Source organism: Trachypithecus francoisi, unplaced genomic scaffold, assembly GCF_009764315.1.
Source record: "Trachypithecus francoisi isolate TF-2019V2 unplaced genomic scaffold, Tfra_2.0 Lachesis_group3, whole genome shotgun sequence".
Taxonomy (NCBI): domain Eukaryota; kingdom Metazoa; phylum Chordata; class Mammalia; order Primates; family Cercopithecidae; genus Trachypithecus; species Trachypithecus francoisi.
Window position 1 is genome coordinate 97,934,337 of NW_022681468.1, and position 23,688 is coordinate 97,958,024.

The 23,688-nt window shown below is 44.9% G+C and overlaps 1 protein-coding gene across 2 annotated transcripts in view; it reads right to left on the minus strand.

Annotated features, from left to right (window-relative positions):
* The window catches only part of SV2B (synaptic vesicle glycoprotein 2B), a 185,131-nt gene extending 164,725 nt beyond the window's left edge, over window positions 1-20,406 (minus strand). Inside the window, exon 1 of one of the 2 annotated variants that reach the window (XM_033188917.1) lies at window positions 19,653-20,178. The gene's annotated coding sequence lies outside the window, so the exon portion shown is untranslated. Of the gene's footprint in view, window positions 1-19,652; window positions 20,179-20,333 lie in introns of those variants that run through there. The other variant, XM_033188918.1, reaches the window with a different exon arrangement.
* Window positions 20,407-23,688: the final 3,282 nt, after the last annotated feature.

Below are 23,688 nucleotides of genomic sequence, written 5' to 3' on the forward strand. Positions count from 1 at the left end.
AAAAATGCTCAATCTCATAAGCAGTCAAATAAATGAAAAATAAAATATTTTCTCACCTAACAAATTGACAATGTTTGATTTTCCTTTTAAGGATAATACTCGTTGCAAACAAAGATGCATTGAGGGGGATGTGCATAGTGCTAGCTGTCAGGTTAACTAGAATAAGCTTTCTAGAACGCAACTTGGCAGCATGAATGAAGAGCTTTATCATTTATAAGTTTGCCTATTTTCCAAATTGTATTCAATCATAAATACCACTTTTCTAATCAGAAAGAAAAAGTTAGTAGGCATAAGGAAACCAACTACCTGGTTGGAAACTTGAATATTCACTAATTTCAGCAATAGATTTGGGTAAATTCCAAATCCCTGGCAAATGCAAAGCTTGAAACGAGTCGCAGTCTGGGTATTGTATCAGTTTACACAATCAGAGCCAGGAGTGGGGTTTGTCACTTGCTAAATTCAGGCAGGTCACCAAATGGCCCAGATCTAACCATTAGAACAAATGAATTGCTTGCCATACTCTGTACTCACGTCTCAAATGATAAAGTATCTTAGGAAATCTTAACTTCTTTATTTATCCATTGGAGCTATTTAATATCTCCCTGAGAGCTAAAAGATTGTCATATTAGAAGAGGATTTATCCTTAAAAAGATAGCTCCTACCATTGGGGAAAGCTTATTCTCTTAGAAATGCCAACCCTTTGCTCCTTGTAAAGATATGCTCCCTGCCAGCATTTTATTTATATATTTTGGACCCTGCCTTGTTTTAAAAAGTAGAGCAACTGGCTGAGCATCCTGCAGAGGATTCCATCTGCTACAGGCCAGATAGAAGCTGAGGATTAGGAGTAAAAGCTGGGAGCCCCAAGCGGATCAGTCAGCATGCCCACACCCCCAGGCCCTGCCTCCAAGCACAGACAGCTCATTAACCGGTATATAAAGTATTGTAAGTCTCCACACAGAGCTGATGACAGGAGGCAAGAAGCTATGAAGAGGAACCAGAAATCGAGTAACGAGGCAGATTAATTTTGTTCATTCAAACAAGAATGAGTGAAGCATAATCACAGCAAGAACTATTATGGTGATGATGATAGGGAGATGTCCCTCCCTGGCATGGCTCTGGTTTGGACTGGGCTGTCTGATGTGGTGGCTTCTGTGTACACAGTTTTCTTGAGACAGTGTTCAGCCTCACCTTGGCCCTCTTGGGCACTAAGTAGCCTCTCAGAAAAGGGCAACTGCATCCCGCTTCAGACCCTGCAGCTGTCCATTCACCCAGCCTCTTCTCCAGGCAGATTTCCCCCTTTTGTGATTCAGCTTGGACAGCCCTGGAGCTCCTACTCCTCCCGTAAACATCAAGCTTCTTCCTCTGGAGCTTTCTGCACCTTCCCAAGCCCTCAATGAATGCAAAGGAAACAAAATGTTCTATTCTTCCTTTAGCACTATACTACCACCCATCTTTCTTGCTGGCATGGGCTACTCGATTAAATCACCTGCCTGCCAACATTTCCAGACTAGAAGAGGCACCTTGCTCTATGTCTTCTATGCCCCAAACTCCAGGGCACACATCAAACCCTCTGAAGCGCTCCCTTGCATAGTAGACTCCATTCCACCAGTTCCATGGATCAGCAAACACCCAGCTAGGGTGCAAGGTACCCTGTCTCCCTTTTTGCAAGCATCTCCACTCCCCATAAGGGAGTCTCCTGGAGGCCCTTTTCTTAGTTTTATGGGGAGCAAAAAGTGTTTCACCTCAAGCTAGTATTTGTTATAGGTCAAGATTTCAAAAATTCTACCCTTTTTTTTTATCCCTCTACTTATATAGACCCAGAGGCTTAGAGTTGTGGGCCCCAAAACCAGTTTTGATACCTCTTGAAAGTCATGAGGAATTCCAGTTATTTAACAAATAGAGTGTCTAAGACTTTATTTTCAGATTTGCAATCTGAATGCCCATTCTGGGGCAATAAAAAAGTCCCATTCAACATCTTGTTACATAGGAAACTTGCTTTGGTAGATCCAATTTCTATTCCCAATTCTTTTCCCCTATGTAATATGATTATAATCCACATTCTTGCCATGTCACTTTGCCATGCCTTCTACTGTGAGAAGAGTATACTTTCCCAGTTTACTGATATGGATTTCCATTTGGCCATGTCATTTGCCTTGGCCAATGAAATGTTAGCAAACATGATGAGTGCAGAGGCTTTAAATGTACTAGGACAGTTAGCACTCCTCATGTCCTCCTGCCATTTGGCATGAGAAGAATGAGAAGAATATGTCCCTGGTAGCTGCTGGTAACATCTGGAGGGAGAGATGAGAGATGCATGAAACAGACCTGAACTTGACCTACAGCATGAAGGACAGCCAATCACAGTTGACTGGCCATCTCATAAGTAAGATAAATAAAGTTTGTTGTATGAGCCACTGCAATAATTAGGGCTATTTGTTAGGCAGCATTATTGCTATACAGTAGCAGCTAATTAATACCCTCGTTATATGTCCAACATCGTTCTGAGCACTGTATTGTCTCCTTTAATTCATTCCTCTTAACAAATGTATAAGATAGAATTCTAGTTAATATTATCCTTGTTTTACAGGTTAGTAAACTGAAGTGCAGAGAATTTTAGCACAATTAGTAAGTGAAAGAGACAAGCTTCAATCCCAGCAATCTAACTCCAGACGCATAATCTTGCCACTATGGAACAAAAAGCAGGAGACAAAGATGTGGCTCTATGCTCTTCTAAGTCTGCATACTGGTACAGACCTCAAGCTCGAAACCATTGTGACTATTGATATCGTTTGCCTGTGTCCCCACCCAAATCTCATCTTGAATGGCAGTTTTCATAATCCCCACATGTCATGGGAAGGACCTGGTGGGAGGTAACTGAATCATGGGGGCAGGTTTTTCCCATGCTGCTCTCATGATAGTGAGTAAGTCTCACAACATCTGATGGTTTTATAAAGAGCAGTTCCCCCGTACACAGTCTCTTGCCTGCTGCCATGTAAGACATGACTTCGCTCTTCCTTTGCCTTCCTCTATGATTGTGAGTCCCCCCTCAGCCACATGGAACTGTGAATCCATTAAACCTCTTTTTCTTTATAAGTTATCCAGTCTTGAGTATTTCTTCACAGCAGTATGAGAACAGACCAATACAGCCGTTTATGAGTTCCCTATCAGTACAAGCCTGACTGGATCGCAAGGGCTGACACAATTATTCTAGCTCTGTCAGTGCATGCAAAGAGGATAAGACAGGCTTCCCTTCCAGAATGCATGACCCTTCTCTGAACTTTGAGGAGGGAAAGTCCCACGGGGAATTCTAACCAAGGAACAATCCTGTCATTGTGAAGTACAGTCATACAACGTTCTGCACGGGATGCAGAGCACACCTCATTCTCTGCCTATTTTTATTCTCTCTAAGCAAATATCTGGGTCTCTCAAAAATTATTACACAATTGCCAGCTGCTGGGATTATACGAATAACGTGGCAATAGCAAAGCAATATGCTGACCGGTGTTCAAACACCACCACACAACAACAAAGTAGCCAGGGGTGCCAGCCCTCATTCACAGCCTGCAAACTGAAGCAGCACAAATGAAGGCCACCCACTCCCTCCCGGTTTTAGGAGAACAGAGTAGCAGGCAATTTGATACCAAGATGGATTTTTTACTCTTCAGCTTCCAAGATGTTCTATGCACAGGGAGAATGCAAAGTCATGTTCTTTAGCAAGATATATCTTCATCATTGTGATTCAACAACGTACCCCTTTCTTTAACCAAGTTAGGACTGCTGATGAGCAGCAGTTGGGCTGAAAGGTCTTCAAGTTATAAGCAAGCTAGAAATTCTAAAGTATATAATAATGTATTATATATGTATATTTATGTGTGTGTATGTGTGTGTGCATGTACTCTGTTAAGGTATATGTGAAACAAAACTTCTTTACAAATTTCTACACTATACACCCTGAGGGCAGAGATCACATTTTCCTTACCTATCATTAACTCTAATGCCTAGCACAATGAGAAGTCAATAAACATTTGCTGAATAAATAAATAAATGTAAAAGGGATTTCAAGGAGAATTATATCTTTGAATTTTGCATAGTTTAATTCTTAAAATGCAAGACTAGGTCAAGCAAGGAGATGGTTATAAAAATGTGGACCCCTTAGAAACCTCTTAGAAAAAAATAAGGAAGGCCAGGCGCAGTGGCTCACACCTGTAATCCCAGCACATTGAGAGGCTAAGGCAGGTGGATCACTTGAGTTCAGGAGTTCAAGACCAGCCTGGGCAACATGGCGAGAGCCTGTCTCTACTAAACATACAAAAAAAAGTAGTCAGGCATGATGACGGGTGCCTGTGGTCCCAGCTACTCAGGAGACTGAGGTGGGAGGATTGCTTGAACCTGAGAGGCAGAGGTTACAGTGAGCCAAGATCACACCACTGTACTCCAACCTGAGTAAGAAAGCAAGACTTTATTAAAAAAAAAAAAAAAAAAAAAAAAGGAAGGGGAGATGGAGAAATAGCTCACTTTCAAAGTCGTCGACACTCACCAACAAAGGTAGCACTTTGTAATCTTTATTTCAGCGAGAGAAGCCAGCTCAGCGTGTGTGGTGGACATCTGTGGGCTTTGCCTGCTCAGGACCCATGTATGCTTCTTTCAGCAACAACTCTCCAGTGTTCCTTTAAGGAACTCCCCTTTCCTCACTACGTGCCATCTTGGGAGTCATAGTTATGGTGCCCTCAGGAATGGGCATGTGACCCCAGCTGGGCTAGGCTCTCTCATCTTAGATTGTGAATCATGAACTGAGCACACAAAGTTAGAAAACGGCTGGAGAACCCAGACCCTGGGACATGTTTCCAAATAGCCCATTGATTAACAAGGGAGCAGGCTTTTGACAGACAGAGTGGGAACTTCCCCAGAACACAATATGGAATTTCCATCAATACACAAGCACTCCCAGAGACTCGTTCTTCTGCTCTTTCAGCTAGTGTCCTTTTCCTGAAGCCTTCCCTGGAGCCTAGCACAGAGCACAGAAGAGAACTGTAAGCTGGAAACAGAGGTTCTCATCACAAAGCTGCTGCAAGAAAATAGTTACCTCCCCTCTTAGGCCTCAGTCTCCTCCCCCATAGGATTAAGAGGCTGGGATTAAATAACCACAGAGAAACCTTGTGTGTTGAGTCAACAAAAACTGACCCCTTGGGTCCCTAGGCGCCAGCAACACCAAGCTCACATTGTCAGGGCCAGCAAGGCCTGGAGTTTAAAGCAGTTAATCCCTTGCCTGGATGACTCGAACAAAGAGGATTAACCTCAGATGAGAGAGTTATCATCCAAATATAGAGCAATCCCAAGCACACACATTAGAGATATGTTTCCCCTTCTTGTGTAAATTCTTGTTCTCTCACCCTTCTGGTGAACTCATAGATTAACCCTCCCAGCACCTCAAGGTTAAGGTGTTAGACTGTCCAGATCCTCTCCAAGTTCCTCTAACACCTTTCTCAGTTCTCCAGTCCAGGGTACATTGTTTCTCACTTTTAATACACAGGTTTCTTTAAGGCACTTTAAGTCTGGAAAATAACTAACCATTGAGCACCTACTATGTGCCAGGGACTGTGTTAGACACTGGAGCTACAGTAGTAGACAAGGTGGCATAGTCCTTCTCTCAGGGAATCTATAGTCCAGTGGGAAAGCACCTATTGTGCACAAGGTACCCTACTACGCACTGACAAATATGATCTTCAATGCCTCAACAACCTCAGAAAATAGACCTTACTGTGACTATTTTAAAGATCAGGAAATTGAGGCTCTGTGAAGTTAACCTTGTCTGAGGCTATGTATGTAAGCTGTATCAGAAAGAACCTATTGGTTTAAAAATGATATGAGATTCTACAATATATTCCTATTATTTTGTAGGAGTCAGAAACAATGAAAGAAGAAAAGGGAAAATATTGAACCTCAGCCTTTTCAGATGTGTATATGCCTGGTATATCCATCACAGGAAAAAAACTGGATGTTTATCCCAGTTGTTTTCTCTATTAAAGAGCACCCAGGCTACAAGCAACCCAACAGTCCAGCTATAACTTTTAATCTTTATGTTATCAAGAAACATGCCTCTGGATCCTCCTCAACGTGTTCCCATAAGCGTATGAGAAATAGCTCATTGAAATTTCAGCTTCTGTGTGGGTGAAATTCAGTTAAACTACTGCAACAAACAAACTCTAAGATGTCAGTCGTTTAGCATAAGCAGAGTTTATTTCTCGCACTTGAGATAGCCTCCTGCAGGGGCAGCCAATAGATGAAAAGGAGCCTGGAAGAACACACCTTTCTCACTGCATCAACGAAACTGTTACGTGGCCATGCCCACTTGCAAGGGAAGCCTGGAGATGTAGTCTACGTGGCCAGGAGGAGGAGGAAATGAAGCCAGCTGGTCTTTGCCGAAGGCTTCTAAACTGCATACTTAGTATGATTACATCTGGGCCGGGCATAGTGGCTCACGCTGTAATCCCACTGCTTTAGGAGGCCGAGGTGAGAGGACTGCTTCAGGCCAGGAATTCAGGACTAGTCTGGGCAAAATAGTGAGACCCCATCTCTCCAAAAAAAAAAAAAATTAATTAATTTAATAAAAATTAACCAGGCATGGTGGTGTTTGCCTTTTCATCCCAGCTACTCAGGAGGCTGGGGTGGGAGGATCTCCTGAGCCCAGGAGTTTGAGGCTACAGTGAGCCATGACGGCACCACTGCAATTCAGCCTGGGTGGCAGAGCAAGACCCTGTCTCTAAAAGAGAAAGAATAGAATTCAAAATGCTATATAAATGGTGGGGATTATAAGAAGGTTTTCCTTTTCTTTGCCCTACTTTCTGGATGGTCTGTAATATGTCTTTAACGCCTCCAAAATGATGAGGAAAAAGAGAAAGGGGGAAAATCCCCTAATCAGTGAATCTTTGAGGAGTTATGGGTAGACCCATGTACCAGGAAACTACCCAAGAAGTACAGGCAAATCCTGTTTCCCTGATTCCCTTGCTTCTCTCTCATCTTTTTCAAACAGAACTTTCCACTCCATTTGTTTTGGGTAACAACAACCTAAAAGCTTTTTATTTCTTAAATGCTTTCCATGCTCTCTGGGATCTTTCTGTGCCTCAGAGCATCTCCAAGACACCAATCACAGTTTCCAAGACTCCTTCTCTATTTGGATGGAGATCTGCGACCAAGACCAAACCAAACTTGTGATCCACTTAATTCACACCCGGCCACACATCGTGGCTGAAGCACAGGACAGAGGCGATCTCACTGCTTACAGGAGCATTTCAGGAGCAAAGACAACCAGCTCCTCTGTGTCACCGTGGTTCTTGAGCTTCTTCCTTCTTGGCACATCTGGTGACAACTTTAAACCCACAAGAGATTCTAGTGGGCGTCCTGCTACTTCTCACCAAACTTCTCCCCATCCCCCTTCTCCCTATCCCCACCGGACTCAACCCTCACCCCAACCCCACCTCAGACCCTGTGTTTTGGCCACAGCAGATGACATAGTTTGGATATGTGTCTCCACCCAAATCTCATGTCGAAATGTAATCCTCAGTGTTGGAGGTGGGGCCTGGTGGAAAGTGATAGGATCATGGGGGTAGATTTCTCATGAATGGTTTGGCACCATCCCCTTGGTACTGTCCTGGCAATAGTGAGTGAGTTTTCATGAGATCTAATCACTTAAAAGTGTGTGGCACCTCCCCTCTCTCTTGCTTCTGCTTCTGCCATGTGACAGGCCTGCTGTCTCTTTGCCTTCTTCCATGATTAGAAGTTTCCTGAGGCCTCTCCAGATGCCACCATGCTTCCTGTACAGCCTGCAGAACCATGAACCAAGTACAGCTCTTTTCTTATAAATTACCCAATCTCAGGTATTTCTTTATAGCAATGAAAGAACAGACTAATACACCAAACCCCTTATTGTTTCAAAAATCAACCATGCATTTCCAGGTCTATATGCTTCTGCTGAAACCATTCCCTGTCCTCCCCACAACAGCCCATCCTTCACGGCTTACCAGACAACAGCCCCTCCCCTGTCTGATAGCTTTGCCTGGCCCTCTGTCTTCTCTCCTCATGCAGCAATAGCAACTGCTTCCAGTCTCACGCTCCCCCATTCTCTCAGTGTGTACCTCCCCACCTTGTATTCTAATTATTAATTAATGAGCTCTCCTACAGCAGAGCCCTAAGCAGACAGGCTCTGGGGCTCTTTGCCCTGCACCATCTCAAAGAACCACAAGAAGGCTCTGCGAAGTTAAACTTGTCTGAGGCTATGTAAGCTGTATCAGAAAGAACCTATTGGTTCTTAATGGGACCACAGGCTCAAGAATCTAGGAACTGATTGGCAGGCCAAGCCAGCCAGTAGGGGCCTTGCTTGTCTAGAGGAAATGGGCTGAAAGTAACAAGGCATAAACCTGGGAATGACACAGGTGAAACTAAGAAACCTGATAGGACTAGCCTGGCCTGACAGCCCTCTGTAGTGCCCCAAGATGCTGCATGCTGGGCCACCGAGGAAGCAGGCAGCCACCACCTCTGTGATATGAGGGTGGGAGCCCGGCACAGCTTTTCTGCCACAGACGTGGGCAGCACCACTAAACAAATAAACAAACAAACAAACAAAACCCTTATCCATCATGAGAAGTAGGAGGAGAGGTTGGCTCAGCACCCCATCCCATTTTCATATACCCTTTCTCATCCACTTCTTCATTGTCCCGTTTGAGTTTCTCTTCTTTGCTTTAAGTTTTAAGCTACTACCTTTATATTGCTACCCTATAGCTTTCCTTTCCTTAACACTTCATGTTTATGCTTTGCTTTAAAAAATGAAAATTAAAGTGGCTGTATTTAATTTACAGACCATTAAGCCAGCATGTGTGGGATGTGTTCGTCACTCGTCATAGTGCTAGGGGTAGAACTAAATTCCTTGAGCCCTCCAGGGTCAAGGGCAGAGGCTCCTGACATTCCCATGACCTTTCCAGCCCCATCTCCCAGGCCCAGCACTTTGCCTAGGGCAGGCCACCCCACAGTGCTGCTTCTTCTCCTGCAGAGCCTCCCACGTGCCAGCTGGGCTCCATTCCTCGGTGCCATCTGCCGCACCCCAGATCAGGCGAGAGGCCACGGGCAGATTCTATGCACAACAGAGCAGGGACGGCAGGCAACACAGGAGCCACCCTCACTGGGCCTGGGCTCTGGGAGCCAGGCAGGGAAAATCCCAAAGGACTGAGCAATCAGAGGAGGCTGTTGAGGGGCCTAACCGGGCTCTCACCTGCTTGGGAGAACTAGTTGTGCCGTTTCAGAGGGTTTCTAAGCATGACAATGTAGGGGATCCACGCTACATTTTTCTGTTTTCCTGTTCTCTCTTGGCCTCTCATACGAACTTAACATCGCTACAGCCCTGACCTGAGCTTTGATCCTCTCTCCATCATTAACTTACTGTATGAATCCATGAGCCAATTAAACCTCTTTTCTTTTAAATTACAATTCTGTTTTCATGGTCATTTCATGAGAGAAACCTGCAAATGAACACGCTAAGAAGAAGGAACAGAACACATTAATGGATAAATCAGCTGTCCATCTTTATTCCTGAGTGAGCATGATTTGTAATGTGAGTAATGATGGACAGCTCTTTTATCCATCCAAATAAGTTATTCCTGAGGTGGATGCGGTGGTTCATGCCTGTAATCCCAGCACTTTGGGAGGCCAAGGCTGGAGGACTGCTTGGGCAATCCAGCCTGAGCAATATAGTGAGACCTCGTTTCTACAAAAATTAAAAACTTAGCCAGGTCTGGTGGGACATGCCTATAGTCCCAGCTACTCGGGAGGCTGAGGTGAGAGGATTGCTGGGCCCAGGAGGCAGAGGTTGCAGTGAGCCAAGATTGTGCCACTACACTCCAACCTGAGCAACAGAGCAAGAACATGTATCCAAAACAATTTTTTTAATTATTTCCTTCTTTGAATAATAAGAAGTTTTGATTCCCTGCTTTCTAGGGCCCCTTCAAGCTCTGAAACTGTAAAATCCTACAGTTCAATTAAGGTCTTCATTGCCTGGAGCGTATTCTGGACCTGAAAAGGAACCTGCCCATGAAATATTCATTAAAACAAATCATGCTCACTCAGGAGTAATGATGGACAGCTCATTTATCCATTAATGTGTTCTGTTCCTTCTCCTTAGCAGTGTTCATTTGCAGGTTTCTCTCATGAAATGATCATGAAAACAGAACTGTAAATCACACCTATCACACCTAGGTGAGTTTTGGGAGCCTAGAGCTCCTGCCCACACACATATCACCTGGGGTTGACATAAGAAGTACTTAATAGCACCAAGCTCCCAGTTTGAACAGTCAACTTTCAAATCCAGACACCCGTGATTCAACAATCAACTTCTGGATGCAGACATCCGTGACTCAAGAAGGCCCCAGCGGCCTGGAAAAATTACCTTCTCTTGCATCTATGCAGAGCTGGCAGGAAACAAATGAAATTGTGCATCCACTTTTCCAAGGGTACTTTTGTCTGTGATTTCTTTTCTCTGAGTTTCAGATATCTCATCTGTAAAATGGGCACAGGAGGAAGGATGTGGCCTATCTGCCTCCTGAAGAAGTTCAGTTCTGAGGGGCTAGACAGTCATCCGTTAGGAAAGAATTTTCAATTGCCTTTTGTGAAAAGAAAATGAATGCTACTCTCTCCCCTGCCAACCAATACAGAATCAAGCTCTAACAACTGAAGGGAACAGGAGATGGGTGGAGGAGAAGTGTGTACAGAAAACAGGAAGACTTAATGGGACCACAGGCTTCTGTGTGGGAGCTGAAGCAGGGAACCCATGGTGTGGGTCTTTGTTGCTAAGTCAGGAGACACTGTTGCGTTACCTGTAATCAACGGTCAGGACAGCGAGGGAGCTTTAGATTTGCTGATGATGTAACTGGGGACTTAGAGGGAAAGCTGACTATATGATACTTGATCTAGAGGATGTCAGAATGGTAGCCAAGGCATGAGGGTGGTGGAGAGAGGGCAACATTAGCTGCTGAGTACCTGCCAAAGACTTAGCTCATCACTGTCACTTACCTGCTGATCTCCTGCCCAGGCTGGGAGGAGCAACCAGAAGAGCCACAGCCAACAGAGAAACCACAGCAGCATTTATTCACCATGCATCTAATAAATACGTATCGCATGCCTACTATGTGCCTGGAACAGGAAGAACAGCAGACTTTTCCAGAAGAAGACCATGCAGTGGATTTTGTGGGAACCACAAACGCATCAGATAGGAAAGTTTCTGCATAGGAAAGCTACACATGACTCCAAAATTTTCATCACAGAATTCCAACAAACTATGCAACATTGCAAAACTGAACTAAGGAGATTGGCTTATTGCAGAGAAAGGGAGGTTAGTTTTCCTCTGAGGCACCTTGAAATGTCTAGCCTTCATAAGGCTAGACATTTTATTATTGTCCCTTTGTCTAATTTTGAACATTATGGGCCCCATGCAAATAATCTTCTAAATGGCACTGTGAACATCAAATGATAGGTTCTCAATTCTCCCTTCACATAAAATCTCTAAGTTCCTCAGCTGGTATGGTAATCCTTTAATCAATATTTACACCAACATAGTTCCAAGTCCAGGAGCATAGAGGGGACTGCAGAACACTTGGGTATTATTACTATCATCATCATCATCACCACCACTACCACCACCACCATCACCTTACAACTGAGGAAACCAAGGCTCAGGGAAATTAAATAATGTGCTCAAGTTTACACAACTAGAAAGTAAGGAAGCTTGGGTTGGGCATGGTGACTCATGCCTGTAATCCCACCACTTTGGGGGCTAAGGTGGAAGAATCACTTGAGCTCAGGAGTTCAAGACCAGCCTGGGCAGCAGAGGAAGGTCCCATCTCTACAAAAAAATTTAAAAATTAGCTGGGCATGGTGGTGTATGCCTGTAGTCCCAGCTACTTTGGAGGCTGAGATGGGAAGATTGCTTGAGCCCAGGAGGTCAAGGCTGCAGTGAGCTGTGTTCACGCCACTGCACTCCAGCCTGGTTGACAGAGTGAGACCCTATCTCAAAAAAAAATAGAAAGTTATCGGGTGTGGTGGCTCACGCTTGTAATCCCAGCACTTTGGGAGGCCAAGCCACGTGGATCACGAGGTCAAGAGATCGAGACTATCCTGGCCAACATGGTGAAACCCCATCTCTACTGAAAATGCAAAAGTTAGTTGGGTATGGTGGCATGTGCCTGTAGTCCCAGCTACTCAGGAGGCTGAGGCAGAAGAATCACTTGAAACCAAAAGGCAGAGGTTACAGTGAGCTGAGACTGCCACTGCACTCCAACCTGGTGACAAAATGATACTCCATCTTAAATAAATAAATAAATAAATAAATAAAGTAATGAAGGCTGAGTGCAAACCCAGTTCTGTCTGATGCTAAAGCCCACTGCTCCGTCCTGTGCCCCATGTGGTCAGGCCTAATACCCACACGTAAAAATGAAGGGCAGCTTGCGTCTCTTTCTCACACTTCCTTCTGGGATTTGGTTCTTTTTCTCCACCACTGGCACATTCTCCACCTCTCTCTCTCTCTCTCTCTCTCCACCTCTCTCTCTCTCTCTCTCTCTCACACACACACACACACACACACACACACAACCACTTTCAATGGCAGTGCCTGCTTTTTCTTGTTTCACTCCCTTCACCAACATCATTGCAAACAAAACTTATATAGAGTCAGCCACACCACGAGAAGAAAATGGACAGCACCCACAGCCCAAGGCTGAAGTCATTCCAGCCTTCCCCTTTTCCTATGAAGGCTATTCCCTATTTCTTCCTTTTATAAACAGGAACACATTATGCAAGCTACTGTAGATGTGAGGTTTCTCAAGCAAGCTGGTGACACTCAGCATAAATTGATTTAAATAAAATTCTCCCCTTTCAAGATTCTTCCTTGCTTCTGCCTCATCTTAAATTAAGAGCAGTACAATAATAACCCAAGAACATCACACCCCTGAATTTCAGCCACCTCCCTCTAAAGGATCTTTTCTCATTTTTTGAAAATATGAGCTATTTTTTGGTTTCTACTTGTTCCTCTTTCTTACTTGTCACCACACATTGCTTTCTGTATGATATAAGCAATTGGAGCCTTCACATTTAAAGCCTCTTTTTAGTGCATGAGATCCACAATAAGGCTCCCATGAGACCCTGTAAAGAAAGGAAACAACTGGCCGGGCGCGGTGGCTCAAGCCTGTAATCCCAGCACTTTGGGAGGCCGAGACGGGCGGATCACGAGGTCAGGAGATCGAGACCATCCTGGCTAACACGGTGAAACCCCGTCTCTACTAAAAATACAAAAACTAGCCGGGCGAGGTGGCGGGCGCCTGTAGTCCCAGCTCCTCGGGAGGCTGAGGCAGGAGAATGGCGTAAACCCGGGAGGCGGAGCTTGCAGTGAGCTGAGATCTGGCCACTGCACTCCAGTCCGGGCGACAGAGCGAGACTCCGTCTCAAAAAAAAAAAAAAAAAAGGAAACAACTTCAAGGAGTTACACTTCAAGATCCACCAAAGCAAAGATCTGCAGTCAACTCTAGTAATTAAGCGGTTCCTTTCATTTATTCAGTGCATATCCATTGAGTATATACAATGTGCTGGACAAAACTCTGGGCACTAGTGATACAGCAGTGACATGGCTCATGGAAAAATAAATAACATGCTAATGATACTCAAACCTATGTCTCCTTCCTGAAACTCTTCCCTGAACTCCAGACTCTCATATGCAATGAATTACTTAACATCTCCCATCGGATATCCAGTTAAACCCCATCACTGTTTCCTCTCCATCTCACTAAAGTGCTACTCTATCCAGCTGCTTAGGTCAAAATTCATTAAGTTATCTTTTTCTCATACTCTAAGTATCTAACTCATCCATACATCCTGCCTACTTTATGAATTTAGCCACTTCTCACCATCTTTTTTTATTTTTATTTTTATTTTTATTTTTGACATGATCGCAATCCATTGTCCAGGCTGGAGTACAATGGCATTATCATGACTCCCTGCAGCCTCGACCTCCCCAGGCTCAGGAGATCTTCCCACCTCAGACTCCTGAGTAGCTGAGACTACAGGCATGTGCCACCACACCTGGCTAATTTTTAAATTTTTTGTAGAGTTGGAGTTTTGCCATATTGCCCAGGCTAGTCTCAAACACCTGAGCTCAAGTGACCCGCCAAAGTGCTGGGATTACAACTTCTCACCATTTTAACTACTATCCAGCCTGGTCCAAACCACCACCCTCTCTCACCTGAGTCACTGCAGTACCATCCTGACTAATCTCTCTGTCTCCACCCTTGTCCTCTGAGAGTCTGCACTAAGCTCTAAAGCTCAAGGGATCCTTGGAAAACATAAATCAGCTAATAGTACCCTGTGCTCAAAATTCTCCAGTGGTGTCCCATCTTTCTCAAAGTAAAGGCTAAAGTCTACGCAAGGCCCTATAGGACCTTGTATTAGCTGGCTCCCTGCTACTTCTCTGATCTCTTCTCCCACGCTCACCCTGTCTCATTCAGTTCCTTCTGCATAAGTCACCTTGCTGTTCCTGGAACATGCCAGTTATCTGTTGCCTCGGGGCCTTTGCACTTGTTCTCCCTACCTGGAAATGTCTTTCCCCAGATAACTGTCTGGCTCACTCCTTCACTTCCTTCATGTTACCCTGACCATCTTATATAAAATACTCACTCCTCGCTTTATCCTACCCTCCCACTCCAACGCAACCAGGCACTTCCCATCTTCCTTTCCCTGCTCAACATTCCTTAATCACCTGATATAAAACATATGTTATTTACTTACATATTATTTGTCTCCCTCAACTAGAATGAATGCTTCATGAGATGGGTCTGCTTCCTATAACATGCCTGGCACATAGAGACCACTCAATAAATATTTATTTAGTGAATGAACGATTATCTAAATATACATACATCCCTAGATGGTCAACCACAGAAACACAGAAAAAGAGACAGTCAAAAGCGCAAGTACAGACTCTGCCCAATCAAGCAGAGTCCAGAAGAAAAGGAAATCTAGCCAAGAGCACTTTAAATGTTCAGGTCCCGGTCAGGCGCAGTGGCTCACGCCTGTAATCCCAGCACTTTGGGAGGCTGAGGTGGGTGGATCACCTGAGGTTAGGAGTTTGAGACCAGCCTGATCGACATGGAGAAACCCCATCTCTACTAAAAATACAAAATTAGCCAGGCATGGTGGAGCAGGCCTGTTGTCCCAGGTACTCAGGAGGCTGAGGCAGGAGAATCACTTGAATCCCGGAGGCAGAGGTTGCAGTGAGCCGAGATCACACCACTGCACTCCAGTCTGGGCAACAAGAGTGAAACTCCATCTCAAAAATAATTAAATAAATATTCGGGTCCCTATGGTAGATTGATTGATTGACTGATTGCAAAAATGTCCCAATTCTTCCCCTCCCTGTATCTGTGCATTTTGCAACGTGACTATGTAGCTCCTTCTATCAAGAAGTAGAGTCTATTTTCCTAACTTTCCACTCTGGGCTATCTTGTGTCTTAATTTTGTCATTAGGCAAGGATAAAGTGATGGAGTGCCAGTTACAAGCTTAGGCCTCAAGAGGCCATACAAGTTTTCACTTTCTCTTGGCCTCCTGCCACTACCATGTGAACATGCTGAGTTGGCCTGCTGGAGGATGAGTGACCACATGGAGCAGAGCCAAGTCATCCAGCTGAGGCCATCCTAAAGCAGCCAGTCCTCAGATACTCCATCGGCAGACCAAAATCACATGAGCAAGCACAGCTGAAATCAAGCAAGCACAACTCAGATCAGCGGAACTACCCAGCCAACCAAGAGACATGAGACAAAATAACAATGGCTGTTGTTTTAGGCCACGAAGTTTAGGGGTGGTTTGGTCTGTAGTCCCGTTGGCAAGATTGACCCTAAAGCATGTAATCAGTTCCTAGGGTAGGCATCTAAGCTGCTTTGCTCTGAATAATGTGCTTTAGGAGATCTTCTCCTTCTCCAAATCTAATGTGATTTGGCTGTTATGACAGGGGTCTGTAGGAAGAAGACCCACTAACCAAGCCATATAGTGTCTCAACCACTGCAAATCAATATGCTGGCATGCAGGTGAACAAGGTCACTGTGATGTGGCCCGGAAAGACAGATCAGGTTTCTGAGGCAGCAATACTAAAAGCTGGATCTTGGATGGGGGAAATTCACAGAAGTAAATTTTGCCTTCTGAGGTGGACTTGGGGACACCCAGTCAGACTCTCTGACCTTGACCCAGCCTCACCTCATTCTATTTCACAGAAACTTTGACTAGGTTCTCAGGCATCTAGCCTCATTTCTGGCCATGGAACACACTGCAGTAGCCCTTCTGCACCAAGGACAGCTGAGTGATGAGGCTCTCAAATCCCCAAACCATGTTTTCTCTAGAGTAATAAAGTTTCCAAAGGGCAGAGCAGCAAACTGATCTTTATGTTAAGCCCATAAGACAGAGGCTTTAAATAAATTTGCCATATGATATTAGGTAAATGCATTCCATGGAACACTGAAGGTCAGCATATTTCCAGATGATCCCAACACTTTTCCATGATCATAGAAACTCTTCTCATTCTGAAAGAAAAAAGAATATCTGGCAAGGACTGCTGGCCTGTTTGCTAAAGATGACCTTTTCTTTTAGTGTAGGGGAAAAGAAACAAAAAATCATAATGCTAAGATTCAAAAGAAGCACAAACATGGTCCTCCATCCGGATGGGAGAAACCTGAATGCTGCATTGCACAGTCTCCTTAATTCCTGTGCTTCCCGTTGCCTTGCAAAGACCTATGCTTTCTGCGTGTTGCATTCATTTATGCTCTGAATGACCACAGGTACTTATGTCTACCAACCAACCTTCTTCTAAACACAGAGTTTAGGATTTCATCCAATTCCTTAAACAATAACTCAGCACATACATCATAGTGACAAATAGGAACCCTAAGAGGCAATATCTCAAAGACCTGCTGTGTTGCTTTTATGACCTCAGCTCCTACTGCTGTCCCGGTGTCTGACTCAATAGCAGTTTCTGTGACCTCCTTCCTGGGTCTCCTGGGAACACACCTCTCTCCTGTCTCAGGGTTTTGCAGGTGCTGCCTACAACCCCTGGTTTTCTCCCTCACTTCCCCAGATGTCCGGTCAAATGTCATTTACCAGAATCCCTGGCTTCCTCCCTCACTTCCCCAGATGTCTGGTCAAATGTCATTTACAAAAAAGCCTTCCCTGGCCAAGCTGCGTAAAAGTAAATAACAAGCCCCACCCTGCCCTCTGGCAGCACTCCCCAGTCCTCTTAGGCAGCTTTATTTTTCTCCAATACAATGTCTCATCAGCTGATACACTCTATATTTATTTATTTGTCCATCATCTTACACACACACACACATACACATACTCATTAATTTAAGCTCCTTGAGAGAGGGCTTTTTTGGTTGTTTTGTCTGTATTTTCCATACATAGAGCAGTGACTAATACATAGTAGGAACTTAATGAATGAACTGCCATTGCTTGAGCACCTACTTTGTGCCAAGCAAGTTATATATGATGATAGCGTAACAATGAGCAAATATTTTAAAGTATCTTTTCTTTAACCATTATAAGAATCCTATTACTGTCTCCATTTTACAGATCAGGAAACTAATGCTCAAAGAGGGGCTAAGTAACTTGCCCAAGACACTCACCTAGGTCTGTTTGAGCATCCACGCTCATGCTTCTTACAGTGCAGGCTGCTTTTCAAACACCTTAGTGATGATGTAGGTGCATGTAATGCACATCTCTGGCAACTACACAATACAAGAGCTTTTCATTCTATCATTTTTCTTCACCCATCATAGTTTTGGTCCAGGAAGAAACATCCTTGAGACTGGATTTTCATCTCCCAGAGACGACTGGTAGTAACAGCTTTAGCTTTCCTTTATTCCACCTATTTAGGGATAATCAAGGGAGAGTTTTCCTTTCGAACTGGACTGGTACAAGAACAGATAGGTCAGGGATCCAGGGAGAAGCAGACAGAAGTTCATCTGCTCTGAAACTCCCTCAGAATTTTCCAGAGTCCCTACCTTTGTGAAGTGCTGCTTCAAAACCTTTATAGTCCTGGAATTCAGGAAAGCCATTCATTAAAAAAGGAAAAAATTAAAAGTCTGACTTGTATTGCATGTGCTCCTCTCTGGGTGTCCGCCTGTGTCTACTGGGTTCTAGTCACGTACTGCAAATACCAGCCCAGCCCAGACTTGTAAAGCTCTGCTTACCCACTAGCAGTGATGGCAGTGGTGTGGTAGAGTCATGTGGGTCACTCCCAGACCGAAGGACCAAGACAGCGACCCAGTCCCTGCTGAAATCCATGTCATGCCTAATCCATGAGGGCTTCATTTTTATACCAATCACTGCCACTATCAATTTCCTCCTCCTCTCTGCTCTCACTGCTCTTTTCCAACACCATCATGAACTTATCCACCTCCTGATTACAAGTGCTTCTCCCCCTACCAGGTGTGAGTTTCAGGGAGCCAGGACTTTGTTATCATCATCTCTGCATCCCCAAGGACTAACCCCACCTCTGACAAATACTAAGTGCTCAGTAAGTATTTGCTGACTTAAGAAAGATGCAGCACGAGACTGTACCTACTGCACTGACTGGAACAAGCAGAACAAGTCACCTCTTCTGGAAAGGGCAGGAAGCAGAAACACAGAGGAGATCAACATAGACCAGAACCCCCGCTGAGCCGACTACAGTACCCAATCCTCCCCCATGCACCCTCCTCACCCCTCACCTGCCACTATCTGAGCCCCAAAGCCACCCATATTCACCTCCCTAAGGGCTAGAAAGGAGCAAGCATCCCCCAGCGTCCCACCTCACCCCACTGGGGCTGCTCTTATCAGAGCCCAAGACACCGACGTTAAGTTACCCTTAAACGGAGTAATTTGTATCTGTAATTTCCGGATAAAGGAATGTATTTCATCAGCCCTGCTAAACCCTGGACAGCAGAGATTTCTACCACCCGTCTGCCGAAGACACAGCAGTGCCTTGCTCCTCCCCGGCTAAACGCATTTGCTAGCCCATCCCTGCAAAACAAGTCATGTTCTTTCCCTTGCGCTAAAACCCGTCCATAAACAAATCCTCTCTGTGTCCCTAAGAAACGGCCCCCACGCCCACGGAGGGCGCCCTGCACATGCAGAAATACACACTCACAAACCCCAAGAGCCACCAGGTGTAAGCACGTTTGAATTCTGTTCTTTAAGAACAAATTAACAACAATAACAAAATCCATCTACTAGAATGTAACTGAAACTAAAAGCAGCAGCTAGGGAGCTTATGAAAACAGAACTATAAATGCCAGCAGCCTGACATTTATAAGTTGAAAAACTACTTATGGCGCCAATAGTTCAAACAGGGTTTAAAAACAGCCCTTGGGGAGGCCGCTTTCAGAGAAGCGCACAGCTCCAGTCAGCGGGCAAGCCCTTGCTTTCCTGCGCCGGCTTCCCAAGACTCAGGTCTTTTGTGCCATTTACTATGAACAGCACTCAGCGGTGCGAGCGTGTATATTTCAGCCCAGGAAGAAGCGCCTGGGAGCCCTGGCGCACGCGGGCTGCGCACCCCGGCTGGGTCGGTTGCACCGCAGCGAGCAACGCCGTCCCCTACCTGGGTGGGAAATCCGCTGGTGGACGCCTCCAGATGCACGCAGAGCAGCTTCCACCCCGGCAGCCCCGCGTGCAGCTCCGGCTAACGAGGCGCTGGGCGATCCGGGCGGAAGCAGTCGCCGGCCGGTGTCACACCTGCATCAACGCCCCCACGCCGCCGCCGCCAGCCGCCCAGGCGCAGCGCGCAGCGCGCAGCGCGCCCCCGCACTACAGAGCACGCGGGGCGGGAGGCTCCTGGGTTCTCTATTCAGCGGGATCAGATCCTAACCCGCTTTCTTCCCCGCCCGGGCATTAAAAGTATTCGCTGCGGACAGCTCTGCTTCTAAATCCCCTTCTGACCAAGGCTGGGTGTGGAGATAGCTCAGAGGGAAGGCGGACCAGTGAGGCCGCAAGGTCTCCGGATTTGCAGACCAATAGATATTAAACTTCTTATTCCTCGAGTTTTGTAACCAGCTGATCATGGGCGTCGTCTCGCTGTCTCCACCCCGCCTAGGGCGAGGGGGCGCTGTGGACTCCGCATGCCCTTCCACCCACTCCGAACTAGGATGCGTCAGAGGACTAGATGCAAGTTCCCGGGAAAGGGAATCCTCTGATCACTGCGCCCCCAAAGTATCGTCGATACTTTGGTGCTGTTCAACTGCTTTGTTTTCGTTTGCCTCATCAGGAACTGAAAGGAACCTACCTGACCAGCGCGGGAAGGAGGAAAGCCTGCGAGGCTTGGTGCATTCAAACAAGCCCTCCACCTCTTTCTCCCTATTTCCAAACCACCACCCACTAACTCCTCTGACGAGAATTCAGCAAACTAAACTGCCAAGGCTCAGCACCGAAAGACTCTTTAGGAGAATAGGGTTCCTTCTAGGAGGAAGTGAGGAGCAAGGAAAGGACACTGGAAATTCGGACGCGGGCTCAAACAGCACAACACCGCAGATGCCTGGCCCCCTCTAGGATCCGAAGCTACGTTCCTTTCCTAACACGGCTAAAATGAAGGCGAGTTCTGGAAGAGGCTTCCCTTTTCTCCATCGGCCACATCCTCCATCACCAGGTCTTCAGTCGGACTCCTCACTCTCTCGCTGCGGTCAATACCCTGTGCTCCAGCTCCCTGCCTCTTCCCTGGCTGGGGCCCCCGCCAACTTGCACCTGGACCACCTGCAAGAACTTCAACTTCTCAGGCTCCCGGAGTCATTTCTCAACATGCAAGTCTGATCTTAACTCTTTTCTACCTAAAACCATGTCATGGCTTCCCAGTGTCCTTGTAAAACCCGAAACCTTTTTTTTTTTTTTTTTTTTTTTTTGAGACAGGGTCTGGCTCTGTCGCCCAGGGTGCAGTGCAGTGGCTGGATCACAGCCTCAACCTCCCCAGCTCAAGCAATCCTCCTGCCTCAGCCTCTCAAGTAGCTGGGACTACAGGCATGGGCCACTACTGGCCAATTGTTAAACGTTTTGTAGAGTAGAAGTCTCACTCTGTTGTCCAGGCTGGTCTGGAACTCCTGGGCTCAAGTGATCCACCTGCCTCAGCCTCCCAAGCTGGGGATGCAGGCACGCGCTACAGCGCCAGCCTAACACATCACATTTAGTGATGGAAAGCAAACCCTTGCTGACCCTCACAGCCTCACCCCTCCACCCTCATCTTTTCCCCTGTACTCTGGCTGTACGGAACTTTTAATTCCTTGGACGTGCCTCACTCTTTCACCTCTAGGTCTTTGCACATGCTATTCCCTCTGCTTCGAATGTTCTCTTCCTCCCATTCCTCTTACCTCTGCCTAATGCCTTGTTATTCTCAGCTGAGCCATCTCTTCCTCAAAGAAGTCTTCCCTCATCCCTGAAATACCTGAGTTCTCCCTGCTCCATGTGCCCAGAGCTACCATTAGTTCCTCTACTATAGCACCCAACACCTTACTAAAGTTGTTGTCTGGCTTCCTTAAGAGAATGTAAGCTGTAGGAACGCATGCCTCTGTTGTCTGCCTCATATGGACAGGGACCCAGAATATCGTGTATGCTTAATATCTATTGCGATAGCCACCATCCAGATTAAGGTGGCAAACAGTCCTGGCATCAAGGGGTCTCTTTACGCTCTTTCCCAGGCAATGTCACTCACCCTCCACCACTCTGACCCTTTTCAGCACCAATTAGTATCACCTGCTCTTGAACTACACACGAATGGAGTCATACAGTATATATATAGTATGTACTCTTTTGGGTGTGGCTTATTTTACTCAAAATAATGTCTGTTAAATTCTTCCATATCATTACACGTATCAGTAGGTCATCTTTTTCTCATTGCTGAATAGTATTCTATTGCCTGAATATAACACAATTTATTTATCCCTTCTCCTATGAGTGGACATTTGAGTTGCTTCCAGATTTTAGCTGTGATGAATAAGGCTGCTATGAACCTTTTTTTTTTTTTTTTTTGAGATGGAGTCTCACTCTGTCACCCAGGCTGGAGTGCAGTGGCATGATCTCGGCTCACTGCAACCTCTGTCTCCCGCGTTCAAACAATTCTCCTGCCTCAGCCTCCCAAGTAGCTGGGATTACAGGCATGCGCCAACAAGCCTGGATCATTTTTGTATTTTTAGTAGAGACAGGGTTTTGACATGTTGGCCAGGCTGGTGTCAAACTCCTGACCTCAGATGATCCACCCTCCTCAGCCTTCCAAAGTGGTGGGTCTCCTTCAGGTGTGAGCCACGGCGCACAGCCTGTTATGAACATTTGATAGACATATGTACTCTTTTCTTTTGAATATGTAACTAGGAATAGAGTTGCTGGGTCACAAGATAAATGCCTGTTTTTGCCTAAATAGATACAGTACTTTGCCTTAGTAGATACAGTACTACCAAACAGTTTTCCAAAGTGGTTGTGGCAATTTACAGTCCTAGTCCCATTGGCAATGTTTGAGAATTCCAGATGTTCTATTTCTTTGCCATAACTTGGCATTATCAGTGCTTTTAATTTTAGCCATTCTTGTGTGTAGTGTAAATTACATTGAAATTAAAACTTTGATATAGTTTTAATTTGTATTTCTTGATGATTACTAATGTTGAGCAATTTCTTATGCTTATTGGCCATTTGGATATTCTTTTGTAAAGTTTCAAGTCTTTTGACCAATTTGTTGGGTTTTTTGTCTTTTTCTTACTGATCTGTAGGCATGCTCTCTGTTTTAGGTATAAATCCTTGGTTGGATATAATAGTTTTAATATCTTCTCCCTGTCTGGGGCTTATATTTTTATTCTCTTAATTTTAATGAAACACAACATTAATTTTTTCTTTTGTGATTAAAAGATTACTGCTTTTGTGTGTTTTGTTTAACAAATCTTTCTTTGTCTCAGAGCTGGGCATCTATTGTCTGATGTTTCTTTCCTTCTACAAGCCTTTGTTTTACCCTTTACATTTTAGTTTATTTTCTGTTTGTGTATGGGATAAGGTAGGCTGAAATTTTACTTTTATTTCAAGATAGCAGTTGCTCCAAAACCATTGTGGAAAATACCATTCTTTATGAATTAGCTTGCAATAGCATCTTTGTTATAAGTCAAATGACCATCTATATGTCCATCTATTTCTAGACTGGTCTGTGTCCCTATCCTTACACCAGCGCTACACTATCTTAGTTACCTTTATTATAAGTCTGGAAATCTGATCATATTTGCCCACCTTTTTTTCTTCTTCCAAATTGTCTTGGTTCTTTCAGGTCCTTAGCTTTTCCACAAGAATTTTAGAATCAATTTGTCAAATTATGCACACAATCCCTGCTGGGATTTTGATTGGAATTGCCTTATATCTATAGATCAATTTGGTGAGAATCAACACCTTAACAATACTGTCCTCCAATAATTTTACATTTTATATCTCTCTGTTTATTTTGGTCTTCTTTAATGTCACTCAGAAATACTTTATAGTTTTCAGTGAATAGATCTTGCTTATGTTTTGTTGTATTACGCTTAAATCTTTGATGTTTTCATTCTATTGTAAATAGCACTTTAACTTCATTTTTAATCTTATTGCTAGTATACAAAAATATAATTAATTTTAGATTAACCTTA